Genomic DNA, 21,585 nt, shown 5'->3' on the forward strand with positions numbered 1-21,585 from the left:
AAAGCGTTATTCCATTACACTTGCATCGTGTATTCCCATATATCGGCTATATTTCGCATTCCTGTGTGCACGTGTGAGCGCCGATTAAGGGAATTGAAACGCTATACCGCGTGCATCGGATTTACACTTTCGCTAGTCGAACGATTAAGCGCACGCTAGATACAACAATTTCTCTGAACCCTATTTACAGAAGCAATTTATGGGTGAAGAGCGGTAGTTGCGCGCTGATCGGCCGCGGTCAATAAAGAATTCACCAGCCGAACGATCGCGTGTTCGAGCACGGCTAAGCGATTTATAAGGTATCGGGGGCCCGTTTCGTTTCGCATTAGTTAACGATTACACATCGTTTAGATCGTGTTTCTTATCGTCTCGATGTTTCGTGTTCTTTGCCCGAGTACTCGGGATGCCGTTCCATCGGCGTCTATCCAGGATGGTTTATGTTGAAATAATGCGAATCACCACGAAATATTGCCATTCTTCATCGCTAAAGAAAATGTTACGTCGTTTCGATAATCTGTGTGCCAATTTTTTATACCGAAGGGTTTCTACAAGTTCCTTATAAAATTTCAATTATTACAAAATAACGAATGAAAATGAAAGGCATGTATTTATGAATGGGCCAAAAAGTACATTAAATCAACGTATCAATGATAGAGTGAAAGCGAGCCAAACACGGCACGCTCATGATTTCTTGAACTTTCACAACCTCATCGGGGCAAATGTATTCAAGAGCAACTTGTAGAATCTTGTAAATCCTTCGAAGAAACAAACTCGACCGGGAATGCAATTTTAAACAAACACGAGGTGAAAAATGAGTGGTAAAAGGATCATCGTGGTAACCTTTATGAAACCACTGTTTTCTCCTTTGATTTTTTTTCTTCCACCTTGATGCAGCTTCGCGGTCGTTCCAATTGTGGTTTCAGAGAAATCGCTTCTGTTCGTTCCGAAGGCTACAGTCATTTTCACTCTGGCTACTTAGAATTCTCTTTTTAATCCTTGAGACATTCAACGCGTTGAAAATAATAGACGATGACCCCTTACAAGATATTCTGTGTCCCAAGAGTCATGACCTATAGATTAGGAATGAAAATACTAGATAATGCAGGAACCTTCGAGGCTGCAACTTTTACCCTAATTATACGTTGCCCGTCTAATTGGCAATAGTGGAGAAACTAGAGGAGAAAGGTAAATGGCATCGGGTTATCCCGTGAAAGTAGCGTAACTTTGTCAGTGTTCCTCAAAAATTTCTGTTCAATGTATATTAATCAAAAGTAGCACGATTCTCGTTAGTTGAAACAAAGTCATAAGTCACGGGACGAATGACGGTTCTCGTTTTTAATGTAGGTCGATAACGCGACCATAAGAACGACCTCGTTCTCTTCCGGCATGCCTATTAAATTAGACGACAGATTCTGTTTTTATTTCGGCGGATGATGAACGAGCAAGGTTCAGATGTAGGAGTTTGATGTGGTACAGTTGATTAGAGCTTGTCTTGGATACAGTGTTTGATAAGGTTCCGTTAATCCCGTTGTATTCGAGATTATTATTCATGGGAGTAAGCTGATGTTTTAGTCGGATTGACGACAAAGCTTTGGAAGAATGTTGATTGATTTATTAACGACAATGGAAGATCAAGGAGAAGGAGACAAAGTAATTAATAAGTAAATTTTCAATTTGAGAAAATGATTGAGAAAAGATTTTACGTCTGGTCGGTTCGTGATGGTGTTCAACTTGAAAACGCCAGGAAAGACCGTTTCAGTGACTGTAAATTTCATTAAGTGACGGTAAGTAGATAATGCGACCCATATACAATTCGTTTGGCGTATTCGAAATGCCAGTGGGCGCCTTTTAAGGCCATTATTACACCATTCCGTGATTCCAAACGCACCTCGATTCATTGTACACGGCTCGTATCTATTGTGTCATAGTATTCGTAACTACATAAGTATCGCGTGGGAAATGCAGGAAAAAATACCGCGAACACAAATAGATTGAACGAGAAAAGCGGTAAACAGAGATTGGCATAGTTACTCGGGCTATTGTCGTTGTATTATCGTGGAAACAAAAGATGATTTTGCAAGAGTAACTGTTAATCGTATATTGCAGATTATTATGGAAACAATTAGCCTCGTAATTACAACAAGGAAACGTGGTTTCAATTACTGAGGTATTTTACAAATTATTAAAAATAACTGTACTTTCAATTTGTCATTGAAATATTTGCATTCGTTAAAAATTTAGAATTGTTGAAGAAGTTGAAAAATAATTATTATTTTATTAATAATAATTGTGAATTTATTAAATAAAATTAGTTTTATCGAAATATAGGAATTAAAATGAAATAAAAAAAATTATTATGAAAAGTGGATTTGAACTCGCGACACCTCGGAAGTCGGTAGTGACGGCGCTCCGATAGAAAGTAATCGCGAATAATTCAGGTGTAAATGAATGTTTAATTAACAAAATGTATTGAATTGATTGGCAAAAGAATTTGTCAGAAGTGGGATTCGAACCCACGCCCTCATTGAGGACCAGAAGCCCCATTTTAACCCGTTGAACGGGCAAGGTAGTCACCTTGAGTCTGGCGCCTTAGACCGCTCGGCCATCCTGACATGTGAGATTATTCGCTCAACATAGCGCATATAACCCGTCGTAGCGTGATACATCTAAAAATACAATTTATAGATAAACTAATGTTATAAAACATAATTTATAGATAATTCAATAGCTTTTCATTTATATATAAAAATAATATTCACAATTAATTATTATTTTTATTATACAGGGTGTCTCACATAACATGAAAAATATAAAATAACATTTTTTATTTGCAACTTTATTTTCGAAAAAATTTTAAAATTTGAAAAGAAGTATTCTTTTAATATTCCTGATTTCTTAATTACGTATCTAGCTAGTGAATCATACAAGCTTCTACTTTTTATTACAAAAAAGAGGAAAGTTAGAAATTTTACGGTAATTGAAAACAAGTTTCTATCAACAAAATAGAGAAAGAATCAATCCCCAGAGAGACTGGTTTTCGCGAAACGATCTCATTGATTGCAATTTATTAGGAACGTTAACATAGGTGACGATTCCTCGAGTGAAAGTGTAACGTCGTAAGGGAAAAAGCACGATCTCGACGAACATGGAATTACAAGCGTGATAATTAGTCGTGAAAGTGTATCGATAAAAACGGTTCACAGGACGATTTTTCTCGGTTGTAACGAGCTGGCCGTACGAGCATTTTTCACCGTTGCTCGCTGTCTAATCATGTTATCAATCTTCCGGCTGCCATTCGATCAAGAGAAATCGTCGACCGGGTAAAAAACTATGTCTAACCGCGTATCAACTCGATACCACGGGGCTCGAATCGCACTTTTATCCAATTAAGTTGACACGTATTTCACGAGACAGACGGCGGTGTTATTTTGCACCCGGTTGGCCCAGATTTCTCCGCGCTTTATATGGCAGAAGCGTACGATTTCAGGATCCTTAGGGGCGCGTTAACCTTTGACATTTCATCCTGGTATTTCATCAGAAATCAAAATTTGAAATATAATTTGAAGGATTTTCATTTCTAATTTTTCTAATATCATATTCCCACATTCCACTTGTAAATATTTCATAAAGAAATTTTAATTACCCGAAGATACTTACATTTCATCCTGGTATTCCATCAGGAATCAAAATTTGAAATATAATTTGAAGGATTTTCATTTCTAATTTTTCTAATATCATATTCCCACATTCCACTTGTAAATATTTCATAAAGAAATTTTAATTATCCGAAAATACTTACATTTCATCCTGGTATTCCATCAGAAATCAAAATTTGAAATACAATTTGAAGGATTTTCATTTCTAATTTTTCTAATATCATATTCCCACATTCCACTTGTAAATATTTCATAAAGAAATTTTAATTACCCGAAGATACTTACATTTCATCCTGGTATTCCATTAGAAATCAAAATTTTAAATATAATTTGAAGGATTTTAATTTCTAATTTTTCTAATATCATTATATTCCCACGTTCCATTTATAAATATTTCATCAAGAAATTTTAATTACCCGAAGATGCTAATATTTCTACTTTACTCATGTTCCTATCTGTGCTCGAGTTTCCTTGCATTTCCCAGCTGAAAGTGTCAAATAAATGTATCTTTCTGCTCGATGACCGACGTGGAATGTCGAGATCTTAGCCTGTTCGCGATCAAACGGATGAACGAATCTGCAGCCTGGGGCTGCAGCTAGATGCATCGGTGCATCGCATGCAAAGATGTTACGCCGATGCGCGTCGAGCTTGGTTGCTTTAGGTGTGATACAGGTGAATAAACTCTCTTTCTTTCTCGTCTGTTTAACGTTGCAACGTGTGTTCATCTATATCCAGACATGCTTATTTGATCGCAAATTACCGACGCGATAATAGAGCGTCCGCTTTCGATAGATCGTAAACAGCAAGTGTAAAAATTAAGCAAACATCTAGAAATAAAAGTCCACGTCTAAAAATAAATGTATAAAAAGAAAAAATTGAAAGAAAGATGGACCTTTAAATAACGACGTCCAAACGACAAACTTTCACCTATGTATACACGAATACCTCGATAAATTTCTTCGTTGCAATATTAATCAGAAATAATAAGAGAAAGAATGTACGATATAAGAAAGATAAGATCTTACATATTTCGTCCGGGAACTTGAGCAATCTAAAATTTAAATTCACATAAATACTGTTCTTATTTTCGAGCGAGGACTTGTCTCTCATAAATCCGTGCGTTCAAGACCAGAAACGGCCTGTAATACTTTTTTCTTTTCTTTTCTTTTTTTTTTTTTTTTTTTTTTTTAAACATTAGACGAAATAACGGGAAGGTTTCTCGCGGATAGAATTACGAACCCATCCACTACGTTCATCCCAGACTCTCTAAACGTATTGTCAGTATTATACGGGACTGGGGAATGCGTATGTATTCAAAGCAGGATCATTTTCAGAGCGATAACCACTTATCAGGCTGGAAATCCCGCGGGCTCGCCGTGTTACTGCGGGATAATGGGCAAAAGCTGCTGGCAACTTCTGACGTCGATTTTCCTTTTGCCCGTAAATCGATGCTCTCTTTAGAAGAAGCGATAAATTATTTTACGCCTTTAATCAGAGCTTACGTCGCGGAACATCGAGGTAACATATCCCTAAGAACTTCGAACCGTCTTTGGAAACTGTACTGCATTTGTTCCCCATTCGAATCCCATTGACGATAATGACTGTGAATGATGTCGCTTAACGGGAGAAGAAAGGAAAGCACACCGCATTGTGGCTACCTCCAGCTCCCTATTTAGCCACTCTTATCCGTACAAAAACTTTCTATGTAATAACAGGTAATTGCTCGATCTAACTGGCTGTCAATTATAGCGTTATCAGAAGCAAACGATGGCCAGGGTGGTAAGGATATACGGTGAGATGAATCTGCATTACGAGCGTGGCTAGATCCGTCTAAACGGATACGCCTGGAACTGGTTTCGACCTCACAGAACGTTTGGTCCGCGGTTCCTGGAGTCTCGGTGTCTGCCTTAATCCGGCATGCAGATGCGTTATCCGGTAGGAGGGATCTTTATACCTCGACCTCCGTCGCATTATGCGCTCCTGACTACCGTAAATCTGCCAGCTGGACCAGCCGCTTGTCAATTATTTCGTTATCAACGCGATAAATCGCTCTGTTCGCCCGAACAATTGTCAATTGGCCCGTTTATCGTCCACCTCGAATCTCTCACTGTCACTTGCCAATTGTGCTTATCAAAATTTAACCCAGATTGATAAGAACCAACGAAATCGAACGCGTCGACACCAGGTGTGTTGGAGTAATTTTATCTTTTATTTAAAATAAAATTTGATTAAATTTCCATTTGGTGAATTTGAAAAATAATATCGGAATATAAAAGAACAATGATTTGGTGAATCTCGCGGAAGAGAATGACGATTTTAATCTCCAGCACCAAGCAGTCGCCAATTACCTCGTTATCAGACCGAGTGTCAGCCGCGTAATACGAATAATAGTAGGAGCATCGGTCGAGATAAATCTGTATCAGTTTACCGCGGCAAAGGTGCATTCGAGCGCGGATGCTGTGGAACTGGTTTTCTTCTCAGCAGAAAAATTTCCCTTACGATCTGTTCAACGGAACAGAGGGAAGAGGCTGTTGTTTTGGTCGAGCCGTAGCCTCTATGAATGCCTCGCGTTTTTATGCAAATCTCTAGCTGTCTAAATAGCTATGGTGCAATAAAATGATGGACAGGAAGATCGAATACACCTGACCGCTTCTGTGTTACTTACAAAAGATGTATTTAATGATCTCGATTCAATCCATGAAAGCTTCGAAAAGATAATAACCTTGCCTCATTTTATTTTATTTTATTTTTATATTTTTATTACATTTCAAACACACAAAAGGGCGGGGAAACATTCGAATTAAAAAAATATTTAGACGTGGTATGCGCAGGAGTAAAGTTAATGAAAGACAGAAAGCGATAGCCCGTGGCTCGATAATGTCTTCACGGTGAACCATGACGGTGGCAAGGATGTTAATGCAACCAGGAGGACGACGGCGACGAACTTGTGATCCTGGTAGGCCGTCGTGACCCGGCTTGCATTAACTCCAACTCCCTCTTCGATATTCTATCTCTGTTCTCCTCTTAAAGTCGCTTCACACTATCCCGATAAGATCAACACGCGGAATCGCGCGCGTCATAAATATTCCAATGGAAGCACGCGGCGCTGACCAAAGTTGAGCAGAGGCTGAAAACACGCTCTGCTTGAATTCATTGGCTCCTCGAACGATGCTTAACAAGGAAATTGAATTTTGATGCGAACCGAACAGGAACCACGCCGTCTGTAATTAAGATCAAGTTTAAGGTTCATTGAACTTATTAATTAACCATTGAAACACTGTAACACCGTGTGAATTTATTTTTATTTTTCTGCTGAAATTCTTTCTATTATTTAGCATTCCTTTGAAAAATCTTAGTAATTTTTCATGTTTCTATTTTAAAATAAAAGATATCTTCATTCCATTCGTGTGTAGAGTACTCGACGATTAAAGTGCATACAGCTGCATCGTTGGCACGAAGTGCACGCGTGCATCAACGGACACTCGACGTGAGTTCACGTGCGTGTCTGCACTTCCTTGATCTCGACGAGGTCCTTGCATCGCTCCTCGCTAAGGACTGACAGTTATTATACGCTTAATCATTGTTTATCATTCCGGCATGTTCGCAGTTCATATAATAGGGATGCAAGCATCGCGATACCGATCGTATTAATGACTTTCCCAACGGGAAGAAAATTCCTTTCTTAATTTGCATTTCTGCGATTCTTATCAGAGAACTCTTAATTATTCTTCTCTATCTTGTTAACCCACTTTTTGGGAATCTTATAAAAAACTTCTATCTTGAAGAAAATAAAATTTTGAAAAAACTCGAAGTAAAAATTCTCTGTCAGATTGCAAAATGAAATCCGAAGAAATTCGAAGCGAAATCTTCTGTTTCCATTAAGCGGCGGTAATCGCGAATAAATTTCTGAGCCTCGTAAAAATCGTCTCTGGTACTGTGTAAACGTCTTCTTAATCCCCGCGAGATCGCCAGTCGAGGTGAGAGTAAATCGTTGACATTACGATTGACCTTTCGCAATCAACCAGGTGACCGTGTGAGTAAGTAGCGATTCTCTGGGATGTGTTCCCTCGCTAAGAAAACAGCTAATCGAGTAAGCTTGATCATCTCAGATGAGATGCATGCTTCGCCTATTAGCTCTGGTAGCCAGGTGGAGATTCTCTGCATCGTAAATTGAATCCTCGTTCGCAGATTGAAAAAAAAAAAAAAGATATCAAGCTCGGTAATCGAGGAGATTCTGATAATTGGACGGAGTGTACCAGATTGACCCTTCATTTTAGCTATCATTTTTAGCTTTCAGTATATCTGTAAATTGTCAAACAGATATTATTCATTTCTCTTGATTTGTAACAAGAATTATATTAACGCTTATTCTATTTTTTAAAGTCTCCAAATTAAACGACTCGTCAAACGGTGACTGCGTTGCGTACAGCACTGAGAGAACATTACCACGAAGGATAAAGTAATTAAAACTGTGATTAAAAGCTGACTGCCGAGTCCTTGTAATTCCAGAGTAATTACTCTTTCCAACTATGTTTCCTCTTGTAAGCGACGTTTATTTCTCCCTTCGGACAGCTCTGTGTCTGTTTGAAAATATACTGAACGATATAAAAAAGCTGTGAAATAACAAGTTATAAAATGATTACAAGAATGTTATTTTACGTGACGGTAGAAATAAAAGAAGTAATCGTTTGAAGATAGTGAAACGAGTGTTTTAAAACGTCTTTTCCTCTGTAATTGAATCTAGAATCATTGAAAAACCAGTTTTAAATACTTGTAATTGCACGGACATTCTCTTAGTGAATTAAATAAATGAAAATACTATCAATTAAATGTGATGCGAATTCGTGTAGAGCTTAAAAAATTACAGGAAAATAAGTGCGCGGTATGACATTATTTTTCGTATTTAAAATATTTTATACTTACTCCGTTTTAATTTTACCTGTAAAAGAAATTCTTATGGAAAAATGATCGTAATAATTTTTCTGAAACTCGAACGCTAAAATTTAATGATTTAAAGGACGAAATTCGTGTTCTTACAAGCGGTACAATTAATTTAGGTATCAAGATAGGAGGGAAAAAAAGCATTTATTATATCAGAACGATCAGAAAGGCGTTTAATTTATTCGGTAGAGACCGGTCCTATATTCTACACGATCCATGTTCGGCGTTCATTATTGACACACTTTCGTGAAATGCTGCGTTGTTACACGCGATATTAGCCATCGAAAGAATACACCCTTGAAATTGCATCGATCTTCGATAAAACAAGCTTTTTTATTTTCATTACGTAATTACAGGAATAATCTAAAGACGTCCTCATTTTTTTCACGAAGTTAATCTTCAATAGGGGTGGTCGTTTTCATCAAATTATTATGACACTTCGTGTCACCAAATCGCATTGTACTCATTGCAAAGGATCAAATACACGGTAATTAATAATCCTTACTTGCCACTTGACAATTACAACTTCTTCTTTGACGACCACTTTATGTGTCATCGCGAGATACCAATCAAAAGTTATCAAAATATCGCCAGTTATATCAGCTACCAATCTGCGGATCGTTTAGCATTTATCATTGCGAGCACCGTGGCGCTGAATGCTTGTAGTAACTTGTAAGTTGCACGTCAATTACGTCGATGCTCGATTAGATCGGTCGGATAAGCGATCGAAGTTATTCGAGGGATGTATTATCCAGGTTGCGCCGTTTCAGAACAACAGTTGTTCTTAATCGAACCCAATCTTTTACAATGATTTTACGTTACAAGAGAAACGTCGAATCATTTACGATTCTGGTAAGAAAAAGAATTTGTTGTTTCCTGCGAGACACGCTTGAACGAGCTGATTTTTAGAAAAATAATATTCATCAATTAAATTCAAGATCAAGATTATGTTATATTAGAAATTACCTTTCGAAACGTCAATCGGATATGAAAGCTAATCAATTCCAAAAAACGCGTTAATTGCGCTAGAACCTGTTTCAATTTTTCTTCTAAACTTTTATTTACCAAAGATCTGGTGGACATTTTTTTACAAACAAGTTTGAGATAATCTCTGAATACGAGCTTCGTTCGACAAATTTAATAGTGAAATCGACGGAAAAGTGACAGTGAAATCGCGCTAGCGTACACACGATTAATCATCGTAATGGCTTGGCCGAAGTAGATTAAAGTTCCTACGTCATTTTGTCTCGTTGATCGCGCGGACATCGTTCCAGATGATTTCACGGGGTAGTTGGCTTACCTGCATCATCCGATGATACGACAGGAAACGCGTCCTGTTGGAAACTCTGAATGATTAATGAGAAAGGCTGGATTTCTGATTAATACAAAGCGATTGTCGTTTCGAGTGCACGGTGACACTCGTTCGATTTATTATTTTCTTTTTATCTTCTCGTGAAATCGTCTCACTTGGCCTTGATTATTTTATATTAAAATTCATGTAATGAATTCAAAAAGAAAAAAAAAAAAAAAAAAAAAGAATCAATAAACTTCAATTACTAAAACAGAACTGAAATATTAGCATTATTAATAACAGCAACGGGAAAACATAGTGAGAATTTCGCAAAACACGAACGTAGATCAGGATGTATGATTGAATTCCTTCGGCAGGATAATTAATCATAGACCGTGCGTTGGTCGGATCTCATGCGCAAGTGAACCGCGTTTATTCCCGAAGGAAACTAGCCTCGACTTCGACGAGAAGTCGCGATGCAATCGGCGACGATCAGATTCCTGGGTAATGCCAGTCGAGCTGAATCTGTCGAGTAGGGAATGAAAAATAAGAGAAGCGTTCTCGAGAGCCAGGTGAATCTGGCGAGAATGTGGCTCTCGTGAGAGGATCGCAAACTGGAAACGGGCGGAAGTATCGTGGGAAGATTTGTACACCTTTTCGTTGCGCCTTCTCCGATATTAGCTAAACGCGCGAGCGCAAGAACAGCTGACGGCTCGGTTAAACGAAAGTGACACGAAGTTCATTACGCGTTCTGACGGACGTTCCCTGCAAATTGCGGTAGCGACGATTCACTGTGACAGAGACTGAATGTAATATCCTTTCCGTACCCTTCGCCACGATGACATTGTCATAAGGGTTATTCAACGGTGAAATCGTTGAATTGTGACACCTGTGAGTAGTTGATGGGAAATTCAATGAACGCTCCGTTAGCAGATTTCATTTACATCTCTAACTCTATGATAAATTAATGTTGAAGTATATTTATTTGGGAAATTAATACAATTTTTGATGATTAAATATTATAAAATTTAGTATATAACTGAGAAGTAGGAATAACAAAGTAAATGTTAATTCAAATTTTCCCGCGCAAACGTTTAAAGGCAAGTAGTGGTCCGCCACAGACCTATATAAAGGGGGCCTTCTCGCCTAGATCGTCATTCCCCTCGCGACCGCCTAAGGGGTAAGACGGAAGTCCAGGGAAGGCATCACCATTTTCTCTGGAAACCTTGATAAGACCTCGAGTGTACTGTCGTTGATTTATGATGACACTGTCGATTGTCACCACCTGTCGCGTTCTACATATTCCCTAACCACCGTTATATCCTTGAATGTAAAAGACTTTGAACTTGGTGAGAATGAACAAAAAATGTTCAAATACATATCTCCTTTATTCACGCTGAGAAACCGGAGGATGACTCGAAGGATCTTGCAGAACATGCTCTGAAAGATCCTGCACTGTGCTATCAATATTCAGGGCCAGAGTGGAGGGTAATCTTCAGCGTCGCTCATTACGTCGTTCATTAAAACGTTTTTGCAAAATTCCTGCTGCAGGAAGGAAGGAAATAATTGTAGAAGATTATACTTTGAAGAGAAATAGGGAAAAAAGAATCCGAGCTACGGTGAAGTGTTATTTTGTAATTTTCTAAAGGTCTTAGGAGCTTGTAGACTCTAGAGAGAGCTTGGAGACGAGTTTAAGTTTTGTTTGAATTAAATTTGACGGTTATAACCTTGCCAATTACGACTAGCCTGACAACAAAGAGTCTTGTATACCAGTTGTAACGTTTATGCAGTATCATTACTAGATTCAACGGAAGTGCAGCCGCCAGTCTTCTTCTTGAACCTGTCGCATAACAAGCATGCCCGACACTTCGATTCTTCTTACGGTACACGAGATTTTTTGCCTGCCGTTATTAGCATTCAGTGACTTGTGCGCTTCGGTCTTGTTCTGAATTACATTTATCTTTCCGACCAGTCATTTGTGCGTTCGTTCGACCAGAAACACTTTACATCAAATGAGAAAAAACTAGCGTTCTCTTTAGCTTAATATACTTTTCTTGTCCATTCATTCAATTATCTATTAAAATTGAAAAAATTAGAAATTTTGAAATTTTCAATATCGGAAAATATAAAATTTCTCTTCGCAAATGTAACGAATAAAATATCGATGACTTTGAGCGACAAAGCCCACCCTGTCTGCTATCTAGTTACCCCAGCTGCAAATAAAATATCCACATATGGGAGACACACATGTTGCACGCAACGAACGCATCGTCCATGATATGTCCCGGAGGAAGGACTGGGGAGAACGTCCGAAGGCGGAAAATCGAGCATGGAATTTATAACCGGCGGTGCGTGTTTTTCTTGCGGTTCGGTTCGTTGCACGGACACTCGGTTGTTCGTTAAGAGACGAAACGTGGGGAGCGTGTAATCAATTCTCGGTTTCAGGGCGGTAATACGGTGTTTCTCTGTCGAGATAGCCGCATGGAATGTTGATTCTCAAAAAGAGTGGGAATAAGATGGATCAATTGTTATTTTACATTTTCATCCAATTATTCCATTAAACGTATTAACCCTTTCGCTAATATTTTATTAATCCTTTGATCTCTCTCATTAAACTCTCCATGAATCGTTGAACCTCTACTAATACGAGGTTGTAAAGCATGGCTACCGTTTCGTTTACGATTCTGAAAACTTTTAACGTGTATGTAGTACTCGGACAACACGCGATCGGTCGACGGAGTAGGAATGGATTTTTCGCGTGCTACCTCTGACCAGACCAGATAACCGGTCACAATTGACTCGTAATTCATTTGCGTGGCCATGCATCCTGCAATCGATGCACGGGCACACCGGTCTCTGACAATGAGCAGCAGAGCGGAGTCGCGCAAACGAGTCGCATTTGCATGGGCCAAGCAGCGATTATATCATTTGTATTCACCGTGAAGACCTTCGCGGAACGGAAGGACCCGGTGTGACGCGAAATCGATTAAGACCCCCTTAACGTTCCACCCTTCCACCGTTCATTTTTCATACCATATCCCCCGACTTATTCACCGTCGAACTCGACATACATCGATGAAATGAGTCGAAAATGACTGGGAACCGTTATCATTCCACATTCCATGCGAAGCGGATCGCGATGCATTTTCAACGTTGCACTCGAGTTGCACGGGACGGACGCGTAATACGCCCTGGGCAAACGCTCGAGGGACGGTTTTGGTGTTCTTTATCAGCGTTGATCGTTGAGCGCGTGCTGCTATCCGCTCGTATATGGAGAAGTCTTGTACGGTAGGAGGATGATTAATTGGTGGTTGATATCGAGGATGCTTGATCGTCTACTTTTTCTCGGGGATCATACGGGGACCGATAGGTCGAGAAACCTTGTGCATGAGAGAATCGGATTAATTGGGACTCGAGCTCGACTAGTTCTTGTTATTGAGAAATCTTTTTACACTTCCGATGGAATTTGTGAAATTATAAGTACGAGTTTAATTGAAACTTTCAGATTTGAGTTGATTATTTTTAGCTGAAGTTTAGGGTACTCGATTTTGAATTGAAAATTGAAGAAGAGTAAAATTGTTAAGACTAACGGAAAGCTTCTTCATTTACCCTGACAAGTAAGGAATGCATTCGCCCTTGAACCTATAGGTCTTAGGGTGCTAACCGAGTCCCTAGACTGTTGTTTACACGGTAGAACGTTTTCTTCAGTGGATATCTTGTTCGATAATAATGTAGCAGGTTTTGCGACTTCTTCTTCGAATCTCTCTTCAACTTCTACCTTGGAACAACTTTATTTACCAATTATTTAACCGAAAGCGATCGTAGTTTAAATTCAGAGTTTCTTTTTTAGAGATCATTTTTGCGGCGTGTCGGTGCAGGACGAGATGGGAATAAAGTTTCGAAGGATGCAGTTTGACTCGCTGTTGATGCGATCTTAGGCATCGGCATGGCAGCTGCGTCTGGCAAGGTGCGCTCGTATATGGAAATATAAGGTGTACTGGCCATACCGAGAGCAGGTGATCCGTGGCTTCTTGCCGCACGATTAATGCCTGCCATTTTTCCCCTGGACCAAACTGAATAATACCCTGCGAATTCTTCGCGTTATTTCGTATTCTTTCGTTCGCTGCAACACCGAGCGGATGCATGGCGCGTGCAATGCATCTTCGAGAAAGAAAGGGACATCTACATACCAAGGATTCAGACTGAAAGCCACCGATCTGTGGGAGGAGGGCTAATGGAGCCTTGCGATTCTTCGCGTGATCGTCGGAAATCGAAAGAATAGTCTGGCGTGAGTAGAATTCTTTTGAAGAATTTAGAATTTTCGATCTAGATACCAGAAAAGAAATTGAATAGTCGACGATTCAGGTACAATTTGAAATCCTTGACAATTTTAAATCGAAGATTTTACAAATTTCGATCTGAAATGTATATTAAAGTTTGAAATATTTTTCTCCACGATGAACTTGAAAGTCCATAAATCTTATAGTTACCTCTCGGTTGTCCAAAATCAGCTCGTTGCTTTCGTAATTTATAATCTTCACGCCTCTGTCCACGGCATGCTCGCGTCCCCAGGCTGTTCGTCATTGCCCCGAGGATACGCTCGCGACAGCGACGACGTGTAGCCGGTGTCGTAGCTCGCAAAAGCGGCAGAACTTCCGCGAACAGATCTGGATGCCGATTAAGGCCGTGCTCTTTGATATACAGGGTGTTACGAACAAAATCCAATCACCATTTGCACAGAGATCAGATGAAATAAAGAAATCACTCGTTAGATACTAATTAAAATTATTAAGCATACAAAGGTACAGTATTTTCAATCACAAGGATTAGATAAAATGATAGGAATAATTTCTAATCATTTTTAGTAATTTACTGATAATTAGTATTTTTTCAAATTTAATTTAATCCCTCAATTTCTTCTAACACAAAAATGAGTTTTTCAATGTATGTTTGCTAAATATTTTGAAAAATACTGATAGCCTTTTTTTTGACACCCAGTATATTGCGTGTCCCTTGTCGTTGTCCAGTTCGCGTCGCAGGGGAACAGACTCGCGTTACTTTTCTCTTCGCCTCGTTAGAAGCTTTCTCGCGAAATCGTTAGCCTCGCGAGTCAAACGTCGTTTCCGGATCGAAATTTATAGTTTAATTAGCGTCGCTGGTACACGATAGAACACGTATTTCAATCGTTTAACGCGACGAGAGAGGGAAAGCGTACGGATAAACGGTACTGCGAATGTCGTTGCTTCTGACACGCAAGTAAATACGTTGCCATTCTTGAATCTGATTCTCTGCTTCTGCTTCAAGATTTTTTAATCAAAAAATTAAGAAGAAAAACAAAATATCGACTATTTGTGACAATTAACCATCGAATTTCTTCTTCAATATTTTTATAGTGTCGAAAAATCAATTTTCGAGGTGTAAGGTGAAAAGACGAGACGTTTACAACTGTAACCTTCGCGATAGTTAATGGAGATTAAGCGCGAAATGAATCGTCGAAGCGATATTGGAACTGTGGGAAAAGTGAAAGCCAGTGGTTTGCTCTTCTCAATGAGATGTTGATTAATAATTTCACAGAAATTCACGGTAAATGTATTATAATGCTCTGAAAATAAATTAGAAGATTATCTGAACATTAAAGTTTATCCATAAATTCGAGTCAACCAAGTAAATGTGAAACATCGATCTTGCGGATCGATGAAACCGGTATATCCTGTCTCGAAGCGCGAATTAGTCGAGGCTAACCGTGTCCTGACGTAATGCTCGCCTAATTTGCGTACAATAGCTTTAAAAAAGCGAGACAATGCTTTATCGAGATGTCTATCTAACGATACGTTAGAAGAAAACCGGTATCCCTGAGATTATTGTTCCAACATGAATGAACGAATCTAATTACTATGCGAACGGTTGTGAAAAACAAAATGATTGTAGGTTTGTGGAAAAGAACGAATCAATGAGAAATGAAAATGATTTATCTTACAATTGTTTGGGAGCCTATGAATATTAAATGTTCAAGTTGTAATTTATCCAAATTGAAAGTTTATACTTTAATTAATTCAACGACGAATCAATTTCTAATCGCATTACCGATCACGTTCAAACGAATGTTGATTCAGAATAATTCGGTGGTTATATGGAACAGTAATAAAAAAATAATTTGTTTCGATTGAAAATCGTCCGACAACGATAAAAGTCAGCGTATTCGCGGTAATCTTGAGTAACGTCAAATTATCCGTAAGACTTTTATTTCCCTTCAAACGTTATTTAAATTCACGATTTTATATACGCCGACGAAAGAAAACTCGGACAGATATGATTGCTCGATGGGCATTTAATACAATTTCATGAAACGGATCGATAGAAATACCTATGAATATTAACGAAAATCGTATTAACTTTTGCACCCGTTCGGTTTTACGGCCGTATTATGGGCCACCAAATCCTACGGACGATGATCTACGAAAAGGCCGACGGAAACGCATCATCGCGTGGGTTCCACGAAATATCGTTTTATTTCCTTGAAAGCTTCTTAACACTTGGCTGACGATCGTTAAAATTTTACCCCACTTTTATGGTCTAGCATAAATTTCAACCGTCAAATGTCCGGTGTTAGACGTCTACAGCTTCTAACGTTTCAGCCTGGTGAGCTTACAATTAGAAATGAATCATGTTTGTATATTTCAAACTTAGGATATTTTCGACATTTTTATATGATATATTGAATTGGATTTTGAAACTGATCAAATTGATCCTCTTTCCGATTGAAAATTCCTCTAGAGATGTAGCCGTCCATAGAAAATGGTATTGATTTGATTTTTTCTTGAAAGATTCAGGTTTGGTTTATGCAAAGGGTAGAAGCAGTGATGCGAGAAGGTAATGATCCTTTGCAGTAAGGTCTACGGTGGTCACTGACTCCTCTAATGACTCGGGACTGATAGATAGCCCTGCGACGATCGACAACTTCGGCTCAGTACCGTGGACCTTGAATAATAAGTCACATAAATTACCTACCCCGACTGTTTCGACGTCCAGATAATGGCAATGGTGTCTCGTCAACAGTTAAGGGTTAACGATTGGAAATCTGAAATTTTATTAGTTACCTCTAGTAATTCCAATATTTTCGATGAATTCGAAAAGTGACGGGAGAAAATGATTTCAATAATTTTTCATAATTTCAATCTTCAAGTGCCTTTTATATAAATCTGAAAACAAAATAAATTTTTTAGTCCTTCAATCTAAGAGAAGTAAATTCACTTAAAATTTAATAAAACTTTGTCAATTTCGTCAGAGGAGAAACTCGCAATTTTTTCCTCGGATAATCACCTCCTGGTTATATGTTCCATTGCCACCTGGAAGCACCTTATGCTCGACCACCTGTCACGTTTCCGGCTTCTCGAGATAGTGGACGTTAACACGCAGCCCGGTCGGTAGATAGCTCGGTTCACGACCGGGTTTTGTCCGTTTTGCGTAAACGGATATGTTGGCCGGTCTGATGTATTGCGACCGGTAGAAACGTCAGAAGTTAACAATGCCAGCTTTTGCCCGACTGATTTAGGATCAGGAGACTGTTGCTTCGTGGGCGTGCGGACATTTGTCCTTACTCGCGTGCACGTCTGAGTTGCAGCTCTCGGCTGTCTCTGCGCAAAGGCACCACCTATGTAGAGATGGGAACAAAACCGTGGAAAATTTTTTCCGAATTCCATGGAACATGGTTCCCTGGAGAAAACGCGTGTCGCTGAAATGATATTGCGACTTGAATTCCATTATACACGATTCGTGTTTTATTTTACCCTTTGACTGTGAGAACAACGGCGATAATTGATATGCTGCGATAACGGCGAATGTGATTAAGGAAAAGGAAATGAAAAAGGCGACTGAATGAAAGCGTTAGAGAAGCCCTTATAGCCTCGAACAATTTTGTATTTAGTGTTTTGCTGAAATGATATTGCGACTTGAATTCCATTATACACGATTCGTGTTTTATTTTACCCTTTGACTGTGAGAACAACGGCGATAATTGATATGCTTCGATAACGGCGAATGTGATTAAGGAAAAGGAAAGGAAAAAGGCGACTGAATGAAAGCGTTAGAGAAGCCCTTATAGCCTCGAACAATTTTGTATTTAGTGTTTTGCGATGGACGTCCTTTTACAGGCTCGTCAGAACGGCAAAAAGGCTTCGAACGTAGCAATGATCTCGATAGGGGAGCAACGCGGTCGGTTCTTCGCGATTTTTGCCCGGCACGAAGAGCGGCTACGCTTAGAAACCGGAATCGGTTTCCGTAATTTTCAGCGTGCCGCAATGGACAGGGATGATCAATCTTACGGTGATTCGACCCAGCTGGCTCGGGAAGAAGCTGACACGAATGTCCTTCGAAAGAACATGAAAGTAGAGGGAATCGATTTCGATCGATGATTATTAACTCTCTCGATTCGTGTTCTGCTATGAAAAAAAAGTATGGATCCGGGAAATCGTTGCGAGTGAAAACAACTCTATTGCAGTTGCGCTATTTCTGCACCACTTTCACTTGATATTATTAGGTGCACGAAGTCCGTGTCATTTCTTTTTCTTTCAATTAAAAGTTTTATGATTTTTTAAAAGTCCCAATTAACTAATTGGTCACTGATTAATTTATTTGAAAATCGAAAGATCTAATGAACTTGGCGTACACAGTCGCAGAGTAGAAAGCTATTTAACAGTGTAACGAGTGTTTTGAAAGCTAATAACAAGTATTGAGGTTGATTTTTAAGTACATGTTCATTCATACTGCGTACGATTCCATTCGTGGAAGTTCTGATGCCAGATATGCGATATGCATAATACCCAAGGTGCACACTGTACATCGTTAATGCGTTCCCCTTAAAGCTGGCCACGAACAAGCAGGCTAAGCGTTTCTGACAAGCCACCGTAGAAAAGGAAGAAAAGAAAAAAAAAGGAAACGTAACGAATCAACGCGTGAAAAGCTGTCCAGACTGGCCGTGGACGAAAATCATGCTCTTACCATTGCCAGTTGAATTCCATCGTCATACTTTCACGCTCTTCAAAGAATATTCTGAAGAAACGAGTTTCTTCGTGTCGTCTCGCATTCACCCGTGTATCTTCATTTTTCCATCGAATCGGACGAGCTTTTTTTCCCCGATCTTCTGCTTGATGTTCTTCGACGGACAATATCGGAAAGTAATACGACGTAGCTCTCGGCTGAAGAGCGATTAATTTAAAAACTTCGTAATTGATTATACGATTCTTTGATCCTTTGATCGCCGTGTCATTCGTGTTTGGACGATGGTCAATTTAAAAGGGACAACCTTACTTATCCAATTATCAAATATTTCAAAGTACAGGTAAAGAATTTAATTTCAATATTAGGGCTGCGAGGGTACATATAATTTTGAAACTCAATTTGAGAGACATTTTCGGTCGATTCGAATCCCTGGAGAATTGTTTGCAAGAATTTCATTCACTATTCAATCTTAAAGCCGAACAAACAGATACAAGGTTTCTTGTAACAAAGATTCAGCAAACAACGAGGCGTTGTTCTCGGACCATTGGAGGAGAACCAAACGACGAATAAACATCCGTGATGAAACGATCTAAATTCCCTTGTGGCTGTAAAACCGCGAACGAGTTGCGGTTACGAAAATGGTGTGCGTATATGTTTTAAATCTCGCCACCGATCAGATATCGCACCTACTGGATCGACCGATTTTTCTCCCTTCTTTATTTCCAAAATCCTTGGTGTTTTTTTCTTCTTTTTCACACGGTGTTGAATTTTCTCGGTTGCGGTTTCACGAGTTTACCAAGGAGGCAGATATTTAAAATGAAATTTAAGAAATAACACTCGCGTCATCTTTCCGATATTATAGGCCATTACAAAATTTTTTCCAATATCGTTGGACACCGAGAGAAATGGTGAAAGGTAGAGGAAAAATCCTAAGTATTCCACCCGTCGAACGAGTAGTTCCAATCTCGGTAATAATTGCGCAAAAATCCACGGTACGTGGAGTAACGAGTTGGTGGCGCGAGTCGGTATAATGGCCGGTGCATATTATGCACATGCAACAATGCCCGGAGCAAGGATCTTCTTTACAAAGCCACCGATCGGCTTTCCAAGTGGTACGTGTCAGGGACGCATCAAGGTATCTCGCCCTTTGCATTCGTCAGATCCTGTTGCCGGTCGGTATACTCGAAGGGAGACTACCTTGCAGAACGTGTAAGCTTGCGGTATTTTATCATAGAACACTGCAATTTCGAAACTTTGAAAATAGCATCAAAACATACGAGGAAAATGATTTTGTTCCAAGAAATTTCACGATTATTCCCTGAGTTATCCTTCGTTTCTTTTCGTTTCTTAAAGGGTTAATGAGCTGATATTAAGACCGATAATTGCGCGATGCTCGATAACAGCTCGGCTTCGTCGAGTCTCTAATGAGAAAAAGGACATCGCTACGTTCGTTCGTAAATCAACCGACAGTTTTGACGTATTCGGTCTGATTACGACACACAGGATTTCCAGGTGACTGTTCATAAATGTCAGATACTTATCGGGTAGCGTCCGCTAGCCAGCTATTCTTACGATCAATTAGGTATACGACCCGTGGGCCCGTGCATAGTTTCTCTCCGTTTAGCTACTATTCATTAATTACACTTAATTGGAATTTTTCATATCTCGAATGACAAATTGAAACGAAACAACATCGGACAGTTTTAATAGGTTATCCAAGGTATTCCATCCGGAAGAAAAATCAGGGTTTGCACGAACGCCCCCGCACCGATCTCTCAGCCGCGAATCAAACGAAACTCCGGAAAACGCCCACGGTACATAGGTACAGATTTACATAGGCACACGCGCGAAGAAAAGAAAAATAGGAGTCGTGGAAGAAAGGTGGCGAGCAAAAGGGAAGCTGTCGAGTCGGTCGTGAGAAAGGAAAGGTCCGAAGAAAGGGTCTCATTATCGTGTTACCGATCGCGCGTTAAAATTTAGCAGGGTAAATAGGAACCGGTTCGAAAATCTTGTCCCGAGGTTGGATGAAATTAGAAGAATGTCAGTGGCGGTGAAGAGAGATAGGTTCGCGCCTTGTCCGTCCCTGACTGCTACATTGTGGTTTATTCGACGACCGGCCAGGCAACCGCAGTCGGTACTTACAGAAAGTGTAGAGTCCAGTACGTTCAACAAAGGGAAAAAAGCTGGTACAGTGGAAGGAAGAGTGAGGTCGGCATTCGAGCCAGCCAGCCAGCCAGCCAGCCAGACCTGGCCGTAGCTGGCAAACAGACGAGGAGTACCTGGTCAATGAACCGTGGGCACACGCGACCACCACGAATACAACCGCGCCATCCTCACCGTGTGCGTACACGCGTCCTCTCCCTGCTATCTATCTCTTTCTCTCTCGTTATTACGCACGATACGACCCACTGATGGATCGATCGAATCGATGCGGCCGGAATAAAGGCGTGATCTGCTTCTTCTTCTTCTTGCGAGAACCGAGACCCGACCCGACAGGAAATGGGACGACTTCTCGTCAACTGCTACCAGACCAGGTACCCTTATCCTATCTACTGATGATTCCTCAGCTCCTTTTTTTTTTTTAAAGACACTATTGGTTTTGGGGATGAAAGGCGGGAATGGAGAGGTAATCGATCGAGGACACAGAGATTGAACTTTCTTTTTAGAAAGGACGATTGATACGGTATTCCTAGGATGTAA

The 21,585-nt window shown here is 39.7% G+C and overlaps 1 protein-coding gene and 1 non-coding gene across 10 annotated transcripts in view; one reads left to right on the forward strand and one right to left on the reverse strand.

Annotated features, from left to right (window-relative positions):
* The window catches only part of dgo (ankyrin repeat domain containing protein 6 diego), an 82,783-nt gene that overhangs the window by 54,717 nt on the left and 6,481 nt on the right, over positions 1-21,585 (forward strand). The gene's annotated exons all lie outside the window — the stretch shown is intronic.
* Positions 2,493-2,612, reverse strand: TRNAL-CAA (transfer RNA leucine (anticodon CAA)). The gene is made up of 2 exons: positions 2,575-2,612; positions 2,493-2,537 (listed from the first exon to the last, which is right to left on the reverse strand). It is a non-coding gene; the product is annotated as a tRNA-Leu (tRNA).

Source organism: Osmia lignaria, chromosome 14 (assembly GCF_051020975.1).
Source record: "Osmia lignaria lignaria isolate PbOS001 chromosome 14, iyOsmLign1, whole genome shotgun sequence".
NCBI classification, from domain to species: domain Eukaryota; kingdom Metazoa; phylum Arthropoda; class Insecta; order Hymenoptera; family Megachilidae; genus Osmia; species Osmia lignaria.